This window comes from Mustela nivalis (genome assembly GCF_964662115.1).
Source record: "Mustela nivalis genome assembly, chromosome: 13".
In the NCBI taxonomy this organism is placed as follows: Eukaryota; Metazoa; Chordata; class Mammalia; order Carnivora; family Mustelidae; genus Mustela; species Mustela nivalis.
In genome coordinates this window covers 92,142,483-92,155,653 of record NC_139032.1, presented here as the reverse complement: position 1 = coordinate 92,155,653, position 13,171 = coordinate 92,142,483, and positions in this window count along the sequence as shown.

Here is a 13,171-nt window from a genome sequence, read left to right as displayed (position 1 = left end):
CAGGGAGAGAAAGGGCAGTGCTTGCCCCCTCTGGGCTGGTGGGGCGTCTGGACGTCTTCCTTGGGACCACAAAGCACGGAGTTGGGAGCAACGGCTGCACCTTGACGGGGAACAGATAGGGCCGATTCCTTCCTGACACGAGGTCCCCCCACCTGAAAGGAGTCTCCGAGAGGCAGTGAGTGACCTCGGCCCCTGCAAGTAGATACTCGAGCAGAGGTTGAAGCCACAGGGCCCCTGGGCTGGAAGGGGTCTGGAATGAAATATTAGAGTATGTGGAGCATTAAGAACCATGCCTCGTACATTGAAAACAGAGTAGAATGTTTGCTTTTTTGACTCTGAAGTTCTTTGTAAGAAGCTATATCCTGGTAGGAAGAACCTGTGACTTCACTCCCATTCTCGAGATGAGAATACTGAGGACATGTAGAGGGAATCAAATGACCAGCCCAGAGATCATTTCCACCTGATAGGTGGGCTAAGGAGAGAACGGGAAGCAACTTGCTCAGCGTCACACCCCAGGACCGAAAGGGTGAGTCCTTACAGACCAACACATGTCCGGCCTGCCATCTCACCCTGTCAGGTCCCGTGGGCACGGTGACTGCCCAGCTTCCCAAAGCTGTTCAAGCCATCCTGACTCTAGAGAGTTTCCTTATAGCAAAGCGGGCAGGTACCTCATTCCACTTAACTAATGGAAAGAGCTGGCGTCTGCCCCTGTGAGTACTTCTGTCCCTTCCAAGCGGGATAATTAAACGTCACCTGCCTCATTTCCTAAGGGATCAGTGGCTCTGCTTGATTCACTAATTAACTGTGTGCAGTACCTGCTTCCACCAGGCACTAATTTCATGATAAACATCCCTCATCGTGGGCTCAGTACGTCCCAGACACGAGGCTGAACGCGTTGCCTGCACTGTCTCATTTAAATCTTCTCAACAATCCAGTGAGACAGACGCTGGTAGTGCCCTGTCTGCGGCGAAGATCGGAGGCTGGGGAGCTGCAGACCAGAGCGGGGCTAGACTAAGTCCCAAACACGTGCTCCTTACACCCTCCTTCCGGATTTTTGATGTTCTCCCCAACCTAGGAAAAAATATGGGAACATTAATGGAAAGTCCATATAAGGAGGCTGGGTGGGGGGGGAGAGTGTGAGAGATGCAAACCAGCCAGCCAATCAGTGCCCAAGGAGTCAGCTTAGAAATCCTTTAAATTGACATTTTCTGTCAAAATCCTGATTATGACAACTGAGCCACTTTTTTTTTTTTTTTTTTTTTTTTTTTAATTTCAGGACTGCTTAGATCCTGGCAAACGTGTGCCAAGAATTTTAAAAGGAGCATCACTGCCAAGTCCTCTTCACCAGCCATCTCCAGCGGCCTTCTTCCCACGTCTGCTTTCCATGCACACGCCGCAGAATTCCCCAGCTGTGGTCTGGGCAGCTGCAGACCTCCGGAGCTCCTGACCCCATGAGGCACTGATTTCTTTCCCATGCTCTGCAGAGGTGGGCTCCGAGGACATGTGACGATGCTCTCAGAGCCCGTTTTACTTAATCCAGGATGGAAAACACAACATATAAATTAGGGAGCCTTCTTACTCTCCCTTTACCGGTGGTCACCGAGGCATGAAGTAGCTGACCACTGGTCCTGGGGGGGGGGGAGACGCACTGCATTGAACAGATTTCCTTTGGAGAACGATATTCCAAGGTCACCATTGAACTCACTCTTCCTGTGACCAAGCCATGGCCTGGCTCAAGGAAAAACCTCATTTCCAAAAATAAAAATGGGGGGAAAGTGAGGAGTCACTGGTCCGACTTGATGGGAACAATCCACTGTCAGGTTTCCTTGAGCAGCCAGTTCTCCTGGTGCTGGCGACAAGAGGATTTGAGCTACACATAGTTCTTTCAGGTTGGCCACAAGCCGTCGTGGGGGTGGGAGGAGCGGCTCCGTGCCACCCCGCCCCTCCCCGGTGCTCCTGCCACCACCATATGCTTCCTGCTCCATGACAGCTTCTGCGGATGGCGGCTACCACGGCCGCATCACCAGAATCTTTCCCAGCACAGAGCATCATGGACAACACTCAGATCCAACAGATGGCCGAGTTGGTTAAAAAGCCCCAACCCGTTCGAACACGTGTGGCTGTTTACAAGGGTTCATTTTCCACTGGGGCCAAATGGGGCTTTGGATGATCATCCCTGTGCTCTAAAGACAAGACCTTCGTGTCCATCCACTTTCTTGGGGGGCCAGGGTGGATCGCTTGTAGGGGAGGGGCCGTGACAGCCAATGACCGTTTCTCTCCGGGGCTCCGCCGCACTCCCTGACTTGACGTCTAGGAATAAATCATGCCGGTGACTGCGGGTGCGTGGGCCTCCTGATCGTAGCCGCACACGGAAGGTAGTCACGTGTCAACTCAGATGGAGGAAATTGTGCTCTTGGAGGGAAAGGGTGCGCATGCAGCTGCTGCTTCTGACCTGAGTCTCATTGGGTGGGGACACCGGGGAGCCAAGTTCTTGACGAGTCATGATTCGGCCCGGATACGAAGAATGGCCCGGAGCTTTTCCAATTCCCTTTCTGGGAATCCTCAAGAGGGAGTGAGTTCACCATCACTAGACGTGTCCAAGCAGCAGCTGGCTGACCTCTCATAGCAGACAAGCTGGCTGAGCTGGCCCCCAGGGGACCCCTCCGGTCTAGGAAGTCCCTCAGGTTTCAGAAGGGGTGGCTGATGGCAGCTCAGCTGGGGCGCCCCCCTGCCCGGCCCCCATTTCATCTGCCCAGCGGCTCTCAGGCCACCCAAGGGGGCCCCATGTGGATGGAGTCTTCCAAGTTCTTCTGTCCCCAAATAGGCACTGGGCCAAATGACCCAAATGGCTGCTGTTTCCACCAGCGCGGACTTCTGGAAATTGCTGGTGCCTTTGGGCAATTACTAAATTAACCTTTGTTTGGTCTTTGAATTGTTTTCTTTCCCTGGTCTGCACTCCTGGCCCTCCTGAGGGGTTTTGCCTTTGATCGAATGGGCTCTGTGTCACTTACATCACTGAACCTGTGTCTACCCAATTCCACAATATCCATCAGGCCAAGCCCATTTAGAGAGTAGATTTGGGGGGGGGGGGTGAGGGGAGCTGAGCAACGCCATGACATTGTGATTATTTTGTGATGTTGGCGAGGCAAGGTGCACTCGCGTTCCAGATCAAGGGCTCTGGGCGGGGCGTCTTTTAGGTGTGACGGGAGAATGACAAGACGGGCAGGAGAGCGAGAGGGCGAAAGTCAGACGCGGCGCCCGCGGGGCCACGGGAATGGGCCGCTGGGGGTGCCCGTGGGGGCTCGGGCACACGCCGCGCGGTGTTTCCATCGCCTTGGTTTGAACAGACAGCCTGTCTGTGTGAGCCGGAATTACTGGTGGTTTTCATGACGGCAACATTGTACAACGTTGTGACAGCGAGCTTGATAGCTCGTTCTTGAGGAATCTGCGGGGATGATGGATGAAGGCGAGGCGGCGCCCGCCGTCGGGGTCCCCCGGGGCTCCTCGGTGAGTCACCGTTCATCGGGACACGTCCTGCCGAGGCTGGGGCGTGAGGCGGGGGCTACGGGAGAGTCTCCCGTCTCCTCCGTGTCTGGGAGTGTTTCTCCCGAGGCGCGTTCCCAAGAGCGCCGCTGCTGTCTGTCATCTTCGCTCCCCGGCCGGCCCACTCGCCACAGCTTGAGCAGATGCCGACCACGCGAGCCCGGCCATGCCCGGTCATTCACGTCGGCGCGCCGTGGCGGGCGACGGAGCGGGGGCCCCGCAGCCCAGAGGTTGGAGTGGGCGAGGGTCCGAGGGCTGAGGAGACGGGGCTCCCTGGGTCGGGCGGCACGGGCCCCGGGACAGGACTACACACGTGGGGTGAGCTCACTAGTGCGCGGCTCTCCCAACAGCCCGGGGATGGGGGGCAAGGAATCTTGCCTTGTTTTACCCGTCTGACACCGGAGAAGGTGAACGGCCTGCTCTAGGTCACGCCGAGCCCCCCAGCCCCCCGTCTGACTCTGAAGTCTGTGCGGAGCCCGTCCTATGCTGCCAGGGAGGCCCGAGTCTCTCCTGCTGAAAAACAGGAGATAAAAATAAGACATTGCCTATTTGGACTGTAGGATCCTAAAATTAAAGCGATCTCCCCATAACCTGTCTGCTTCTGTTAGCACGGGCTTCTGGAGGAGGCGGAGTGCTGCTCACTTGAACAGAAGGGCGAAGGTGATGTGACACGGGCAGACATCACACGTGCCGATGCTGTGTCATGGGAGGTGGGGAGAGCAGGGCCTTCCCGTGGGACAGTCTCTAGGGGCCACGGCAGCCACGCCCCCCGGGGCCCTAGAGCACCCGACTGTCTCTGGGGCACAAAGATGGAAAACAAGGGCTTGGCCGTCGCTGTCTTATCAGACCCATCCCTGCCACCAGCCCCTGCTGCCGTGGCCGACGGGACAGGTTTGGACTGGGGGCCAGCAGGAGGGAGGCTGTGGGAGCAGAGGAAGAGGGGGGGCCATTAAGATGCGGAAGCAGAATGAGCACGACAGACCGAGGACAGGGACTAAGCCGGTGCTCTGCAGTCAAAGGGGCAGGGTGAGGTGTGGGACCCCAAGGCTCCTGCCCTCACCTGGCTGCCCCCCACCCCCATGTCTGGGTGGTCTGGGGCGGCTCAGGAGCCTCACCTACGGTCCCTACACAGTACCATGACCTGGAGATGCCCATGGCCCTCTCATAACCCCCCAGAGGAGGGCGGAGGATGAATTCATCCTCAGGAGCCCCTGCCTCGCTCCTCTCCGCCCAGCCCCTGTGTGCACTGTTCGTGGCCCTGATTCCAGGCACAGTCTCAGCCGTGGGCTGCCTCGTCCCCTGTCCATCCCTGTCCGTCTGCTCGGGGCCGGAAGAGCCGTGAAGACAGAGCTTTGCCGTTTCTGTTCTCCACCGTCTCCTAGGGCCAGCCTCGGCACGAAGGCAGGAGCTGCAGGATCTGTGCTGGTGCAGGATTTTCTGCACCCCCGACACAGGGTGACCAGAAGCACACCGTCCCTTCGCTCCTCACACCCCCGCTGGGGACCACTGGCCACTGAGACTGTTCCTGCTGGTCTGACGAGGAAGTACAAGTGACCAGCCAGGCTATAGAGGTCCTGAGCAACTCAGGGGTGACTTGTGACCAGAGCCCCGTGTCCCTGCCCTGGGGCCTCCCAGGAAGAAGGGGCAGAGCCCATCTGAGCCCATCAGCCCTGGGGACTCTTGGATCAGCCTGAGACCCCTCAGCAGAGCTTCTGTGCCCCTGAATCTGTCCTGCACACATCCCAGGGCCCCGGTGCTTCAGGAAGCAGACAGACTGTTCCCCAGATGGGGGGTAACCTCAGCTCTCCGGGCTGGCCCGGCCCACCATCCCTCCCCAGGCCCAGCCCTGCCCTCTCGGAACCGATGTTCTAATGGGTCTACTGCCGCCTCCCGGGCTCAGCCCGCAGTCTGGGCTGGTCCCGAACTTGGACCTAAGGATGCAAACCTGGTGGTGGTCAGGCCGACAAGCTCCGCACTGCCGTGGGGCAGGGCCACGGAGAGACAAGAGCTTAGAGGCGAGCTGGAAGGGTCCGGGTCCGGGCCCTGCTCCCGGGGCGGGTGCGCGCCCTTCCCACTCGGCTCCCCCAGGTGTGGCTCTGAGCTGCACGGATCCGCGTACCACCGAGGGTGAGGGCGAGGGGAGCCTCGCCTCGCCCAGACTCGGCGGGGCCCTACCAGCACGATGCGGCCGACCTCGCAGCAAACCCTGTGCGGAGTACCAATCCCCCGTCTCTTCTGGCCTGGAGCCTCGGTGCTGGTGTCTGGAGCCCTGGTCCCGGGGGCTTCCTCCATCCCGGGGGGTGGGCGGTGGGGGCCTCGGCGGGACGGCCTCCTTAGCTCTGATGGGGCCGGGGGTGGGGTGCTGGCATTTACCCGTGGCCCCTGCCCGTGGCCGCTTCCCACTGACCGGCCCGGGGACTCCACAGCCCTGCCTGGCAGGCCTTCCCTCATCCCCTGGGCTCTGGAGAGGGCTTGGCATTCTTGCCTTTCCCTTGGCAACACTCTGCTGCGTGCGAGGCTCTGGGGAGAACATCTGGAGACACGTCAGCAGGGGCCTCCGAACTGGGGCCGATGGAGGCTCTGCCCCCGACCTGGCCAGGCGCCAGGCCGCTGATGCGCTCTGCGAATTGCGGTCAGAAACGTGGCAGGAAGGGGAGGCCCCGGCCGTAAACTCTGCCCTCCACGTGCCCTCCAGCACCGCCCCTGGTCTTGTCGCTGACCCCCGGCACCCCAAGCCGGACCCCTCCCCACAGCTGAGGCGGCAGAGTGGCTCCTGGGTGGGAAAGGGACCTGGACCGCTGTCCTCATTACGAAACCGTCATCACACGCAAGCACATGTGCCCTTGCCCTGAGCCGGCCTGGCCTCTCCCGCGGCACCATTTTCCTTTTGCTCTGTGTTTTGTTTTGTTTTGTTTTAAGGTTTTACTTATTTATTTGAGAGAGAGAGACAGAGACAGAGAGGGAGAAGCAGGCCCCCCGCTGAGCAGGGAGCCCGACATAGGACTCGATCCCAGGACCCTGAGCTCATGACCTGAGTGGGAGGCAGAGGCTTCACTGACTGAGCCGCCCAGGCGTACCTTGCTCTGGTTTGTTGTGGTGAGAAGCTGGGGTATTCACACCTCCAAGAGACCAGGAGACCCATGGCTTGTGTTCCCCAGAGGCAACGTTGCGAGAGACTCATGTTTGAGAGATTTACATTTCCCGTCCCTTCATGGGGAGCCTCCTCCAGGGCTGCCTGGGTGAACTGCGCTTCCTTCCCCGGAAACCTAGGGTTGAGGACCCCCTGCCCCCCGCGTGTGGCGACGAGTGGCTCTTACAAGGGGCTCAAGCCGGGAACCTGGGTGGCTCAGTCCTTAAGCGTCTGCCTTCAGCTCAGGTCATGATCCCAGAGTCCTGGGATCGAGCCCCGCGTCGGGCTCCCTGCTCGGCGGGAAGCCTGCTTCTCCCTCTCCCACTCCCCCTGCTTGTGTTCCCTCTCTCGCTGTCTCTCTCCATCAAAAAAATAAATAAAAATTTTTTTTAAAGGGGGTCCCGGGGGCTGTGTGTCAGAGGCGGGTGGTGGGGGCTTTTCGTGGGGCACTGCCTTGCCCCTTCCCGGCTGGCGTGGCCCGGATGGGGAGAGAGGTGGGGGGTCCTCGGGCTGTGGCTCCTTCACTGTGGGGCCAGTGCCAGGTGCTGTCCATGCCACACACCAGCTCCTCTACCCCTTTCTCGGGAGCCTCGCCCCTCCCGGCCCAGTCGCGGCCTCTCCCACGCGGCTTCCTCTCCCTGGCCCACTCCTCCCTATAAACTGCTTTCTGAGGCTCCTCGAGCCTTCTCGTCCCGGGGCCCCTGCTGGACGTGCCCTCTCCTCCGCTGTGCTGGACAGGACCCGTCTCTCACATGCTCACCAGTGCGGGTGTCAGTAATCCGGGCTGTTTCCTCCCACTTGTCGGCGGAAAGCGCTCTCGCCAGGGCTGACGTAGCGTCGTCCTGCCTGCCGGCGAGGTTGAGAACCTTCCCCACGTCCGCTCCCATCACCTGCCCGCTTCCCCGTTCCCCGGTTCTCGGGCCCCACGCCGATGTGCACACGCTCTTTACACGCTCGGGACAGGAATCCCGCGCCTGCTTGACGGGACCCAACTCTCCTCCCAGGCGGGTGTTCGTCTTCCCCGGGGTTCAGGGTCTGCCATGGAGGTGAGGCCGCCAGCTCTCCCGGGCGCTGTCTGCCAGGCTTGCTGGGAGGCTCGTGAAAGTGGACGGTATTTTCTTTACTGTTTGAGCCATTCTGAGCTGATGTTTGGTTTTTAACCCATGTAGGATTTTCGTGGATATGAGCTAGAAGTTTACCTGGTCTTGTTTGTGTTTTGTTTTGATGCACGAAGAGCCAGGCGTCACCAGTTCCCTACTGAAGTGGAAACTGCGTCCATCAGACACCCAGGGGTCTGGTCCCGGAGCCTCTACTGCCCTACGATCCCCGCGCCCGTGTGTTCGCCGGCACACGACACGTGCCACTTTCCCAGGACCCCAGAGCCGCGGTTACGTGGAGGCTTGCCAACATCCTCTTCCTCTGCTTCACGGTTTTTTTGAGTTCTTCTCTTCTGAATGATCTGTACAACCTACCTGGGAGATTGGGAACCCTGTAGGGCCTAATCAAGCCTGGATTGAACTGCAGATCGGCTGGAAGAAACCCTACATCCGGAGACGTGGACCGAGAGTGGCCGAGATGCTCGGACCAAACAGCCTCATTCAAGCCCCAGCCCTGCTGCCCCCCGCTGTGTGCCTTTGGACAAGTTGCTCGACTTCTCTGGGCTTTGGCTACCTCAGCTGTAAAATGGGGTAATAATGAACCAATACTGCTCCAAGGGTTGGTATAAACAGTAAGTGAGCTATCATACGGAAAGCGTGTGTGGAAATCAGACAGCATCTCTGCTAAGGTCCAGAGCTACTGCGTTTACTACTAGGAAGGGAAACAAAACGCGGCCAGTTCTGCCGTGACTCGCCCTTGACTGCAAAGTCTATCTCTGCTTATTAGAATCAATATGCTGGAGCTTTGTCTTTGCAACACGACAGCTCCCACCAGGAGGACGAGGTTTTATCTTTGCTTACATAGATTTTCCTTTTTATCCCACAGTAAAACTTGGAAACCTACGTTCTGCATGTCGGCTCTTACGGTCTTCAGAAATTTTTAGTAGCATAAAGGGATCTCGAGGCCCGAGGGTTTGAGAAGCGGAGCTCCGCCTTCTCAGAAAGGCCGGGAAAGCTTGGACAACCTGAGTAGAGGCCAGAAGGCGGCGAACCCAGTCAGAGGCCCCTGCTGATCGAAAAGGAGAGGAGAGAGACTTGCTAACCTGCGGAAGGGTGCGGACATGCGTCGGCAGCAGGTGTCCTACCCCGAGGCTGCCTGCCCCCGGTCCCCACGCAGTTGCTTCCCCGAGCCTGGCGAGAACGCGGGACAGAAACACAAGACACAGACACGGAGCGTGGAGGCGCTGCGCTGGGACGATGCCCTGACATCCAGAAAATTCCGCTTCGTAAATTCAAGCGAATCCAGCGGAGATTGATCAGGACAATTACGAGTTTAACAAGGTGGCCGGTTACGAAATAAACACTTTAAAAAAAAAAAAATCAATGTTTTTGTGCCTGTTATTTTAACCCAATTAGCTGTGAGCTGAGAAACGGCTTTGATGTGAGGGGAGGTCAGGCAGCTTGACCGAACCTGGGATGGGTGTTAATTTTATAAAAACAAAGCAACCGTAGCACAACAGTCGCACAGGCCGTCTGAGCGGTGGGCACACGAGTCTTTGTAATCTCGTTCTGCGCAAGCTTCTTGTGTTTGAACCCAACACGATGACAGCGAGAGGTGCTGACAACAGCGGAACGACCCAGACTTCGCTCGAGTTCCGTTCGGTTTCATCTCCCCGTCGATGCCTGCGTCCCGCCTTCCTCTTCCTCGGGTTAAGATGTTGGCGTTGTTGGGTCGAGTCACTGGATGTAGCGCTGTCAGGAAGGGTGGGCGTAACATCCCCCAGCTGGGGTGCTGGGTTGGGCGGCATCTCCTCTCCGGACGTGGAAGGAAGGGCCTGCGTCTCCTGCCGCCTGGTGCTGCCCACAGGGGAAGGGACAGGGACCCGCTCCCACGCCTCCGCAGGTGCGTCCCTGCCTTCCTCACCGCGGCTCCGGGCGCCTGCGCGAGGCTCTCTCCGGGAACACGGGGACCTTCGCTCTGCCCCCGCCCACCTGGAAACGGGCTGCGCGTCTAGAAGGGGCCTGGTTCGCTGGTCTGCGCCCGGCCAGTTCTTGGAGCGGAGCGTGGGCGTCTCTCTGTGGCAGCTTCTCCTCTCTGTCCTCAATGTGTCACTTGGAGAACATCTATCGGATGGCCGAGGGGCGTCTGGCGCTGTCCCCAAGGTCCCGACTTCTGCCTCGTCTTTCCGTGACTTTGCCCTTTAAGACGAGCTCCTGGCGCGGCACCTGCCCGGTCTTCAGCCGATTTGCTCCTCAGATGCCTCCTTTCCGCTCCCAGCCCATCTATTTTAAATTCCAAGATCTCTAATTAGTTCTTTTATGTAAAAGCCCATGCTTGCTTCATGGATCCGATAACCCCTCTTATCTCTCTAAAGGTAGTAATTATGCGTATTTTAAATTCTCCTTCTGTTGACTCCATCAGTTTGCTCCCCTGGGCGTCAGGGTTTCTGTCTCGGAGGCGGCGGGTCTCTCCCGCGGGGCTGCTTGCCTCGCGTGCTCGGTCACGTGGCCGTCGCCTGTTTCGGCATCAGCTTCCCCGCGGATCTCTCTGCCGCTGCCGCGTCTGTCTCGAAGCCTCTGATGGAAGACGGGGAGGTCCGCGCGCCCAGGCGAGGCGGGCGGGGAATGGCTCCCTCGGACTGGGGGTCCCGTGCTTCACCGAGGTCTGTGGTTTCCTGGTCACTGTCCTCCTATGGTGACCACCCTCTGCTTTAATCTGGGGACTTGGGGGCTCTCTGCCGTCCACGCCGGTGGGCAGGGAGCACGCAGACCGTTGCCCCCACCCCACCCCTGTGTCCCACCTCCCCGACTCCTGATGGGGGCGGCTCCAGCTGCGTCGGCAGCTGCCCAGTCTGGGCATCTCTTGGAACGTGGTCCCCTCCGATTTTTTTTTTTTAATCTTTCTGTGATTCCTACAGAATTCCGATCCCCTGAAAAGACTCATTTGTTCAAACTAATTTTATCTAGATTTTTTTCTTTTACTTATTTTTCAAAATTTTTTTTCTTTTAAAAACTTTTTTCTGACCCTTAGTAGGACCGGGGAGGGGGCATGTTTAGCTCCTCATGTGACCGAAGGCCCCGAGTACTATTAATCAGCCTGCAGAGAGCGTCTTGGCCCCGGATGCCCAGCGGGCCCCTGGCCAGAGCCGGGGAGGCGCCACAGGTCCTGCGTGCAGGCCAGCCCCCAAAGCACACGGCGTCTCTTTTCCGCAGAGGATATTGTCAGCCTGAGACTGAAAAGGGGGTCTTCCTGGCATTCTTAGACTGCACAATGGAGAATAACCAAGACGCCAAAGCCACACAACTCATCGGTGACTCCTGGGGCCTTCCTCCGAGCGAGGGATGTCCCTCTGCGCCCCGACGGAGACGCCGGCCTCCCCGGGGTCTACTGCCCCTTCGTGTCAGTTGACTACGTGGTTTTTCTTTTTCTTTTCTTTCTTTTTTTTTTTTAAAGATTATTTATTTATTTAATTGACACAGAGCGCGATCCCAAGTAGGCAGAGAGGCAGGCAGAGAGAGAGGGGGACGCAGGCTCCACGCCTAGCAGAGAGCCTGATTGGGGGGCTCGATCCCAGGACCCTGAGATCATGCCCTGAGCCGAAGGCAGAGGCTCAACCCCCTGAGCTACCCAGGCGCCCTGACGACTCGGTTTTTAAAAGACCGGCCTCCGTGCTGAGATGTTCTGAGGGACAACAAACAACCAGGAGACTGCGGCAAAGGACGCGGCCAGACGTGGTCCTCCAAGGCTCCGGGATGGATCTAGAGCCCTTAGCAGTGACCACACAGTGACCGACGTCCCAGTCCTGCTGTCCGGGGATGGGGGCACGAGCTTTCTGCAGTGTGACACTCAGACACTCAGCCCTTCCGAGACAACCTGGTGCTCCAGACCCCGACCAAGTGCCTCCGAAAAGACGCCCACCCGCCTGTCCTCCAGCTCCCGCTACCCCCTCACCTCCTACGTGCGGCAGATCTGTGTCCTGGTGGTTTTAATTCGTCTCCGAGCACCCCCCCACCCCCCTCTGGTGCGTTACTGAACGCGTCTCTCCCTAACTTGATCAGCTGCGGGGAAAATTGGATCAGGGTGGGCAGATCGTGTCCCGTTCTTACCACGTGAATGTCAGAGGCCCCCGGGCGTGGGGACCTGCTCATTTCTACAGCTTCCTCTTTGAAAAGCAGATGGCCAGCCTTGGGCTTTATTGAATTTGTGTTTGTGTATGTGATGCATTTGACCGTAGCCGGAGGGCGGCTGCCTGGTCCAATAGCAAATTTGGCCCATCAACGAGGTTGAAACCTACTTACCTGTAAGCAGCGGTTTGTTCTGGGGACACGGCTTGGTCTTTGGGGTAGCAGAGACAAGCCAGGTTGGACGAGCTCCTCGGGCAAGGCCTTCGAGCCTTGGAAACGATTGCGGTCAGGAAGCCCGGCTGCCTTTGCACCCACCCCCTTACCCACACCCCAAATTCCACTTCCAGGGATTTATCCTAAGACACCACAGGCCCCAGCGCGAAGGATAGCCATGCACCAGTGTTCCGCGCACCACCACCGCCCCTGCTCGTTTAATTAAAAAGCAAACCCAAATACTTGTCAACGGGGAGCTGGCACGTGGATCGGAGCCCCGCCGTGCTGGAACCCTTGAGAACCGGCTGAGCGAACAAGGCCGGGCAGGTGTGCGAACAGCTGCTGTGTGTCCACACGGAGGTGGAAAGGGCGAGGGCGAGCAGCACTGACCCATCCCCAAGAACACGGGGTTCCTGAAATAAGGCAGCTATGAAAGGGCAAATCCCGTAGGATTCGGAGGAGCCCAGAGTGGGCGGGTCCATGGAGATGGAGAGCACAGCGAGGGGGCGGGGAGGGTCTGCGTTCCACGGGACGGCGGGCCTCGGTGGAGAAAGACGGAAAGTTCTGGACACCGGCAGGGGGGACAGCTGCACAAGAGTGGGAATGTGCCTCACGTCCCCGTGCACCTACAAATGGTCGCGACGGTGGATGTTATGTCACGTCATACACGCACTACACAAATAAACAATAAACCATGAATGGGAGTTAGAAGGAGATCACGGAGAGGGATGTTGAGAAGGGGTTCATGGAACTGTTAGTAGTAGTGACGCTCTTTGTTTAGAGATTTTATTTATTTGACAGAGAGAGAGAGAGAGAGAACACAAGCAGGACATAAGTGGGGCTTGGCAGGCCGAGAGAGGGAGCCCGAAGCGGGGCTCGATCCCAGGACGCTGGGATCACGACCTGAGCCGAAGGCAGATGCTCAACCCACTGAGCCCCCCAGGCGTCCACATCCAGTAGTGGTTCTTTTTTGAGGAGGGGATTCTGGGGGCTTTTACTTGCCCTCTGACCCATTTGGGGCACCTTTGCCTTTGAAGGGGGGTCTGTCCCAGCAGCCCGGCCT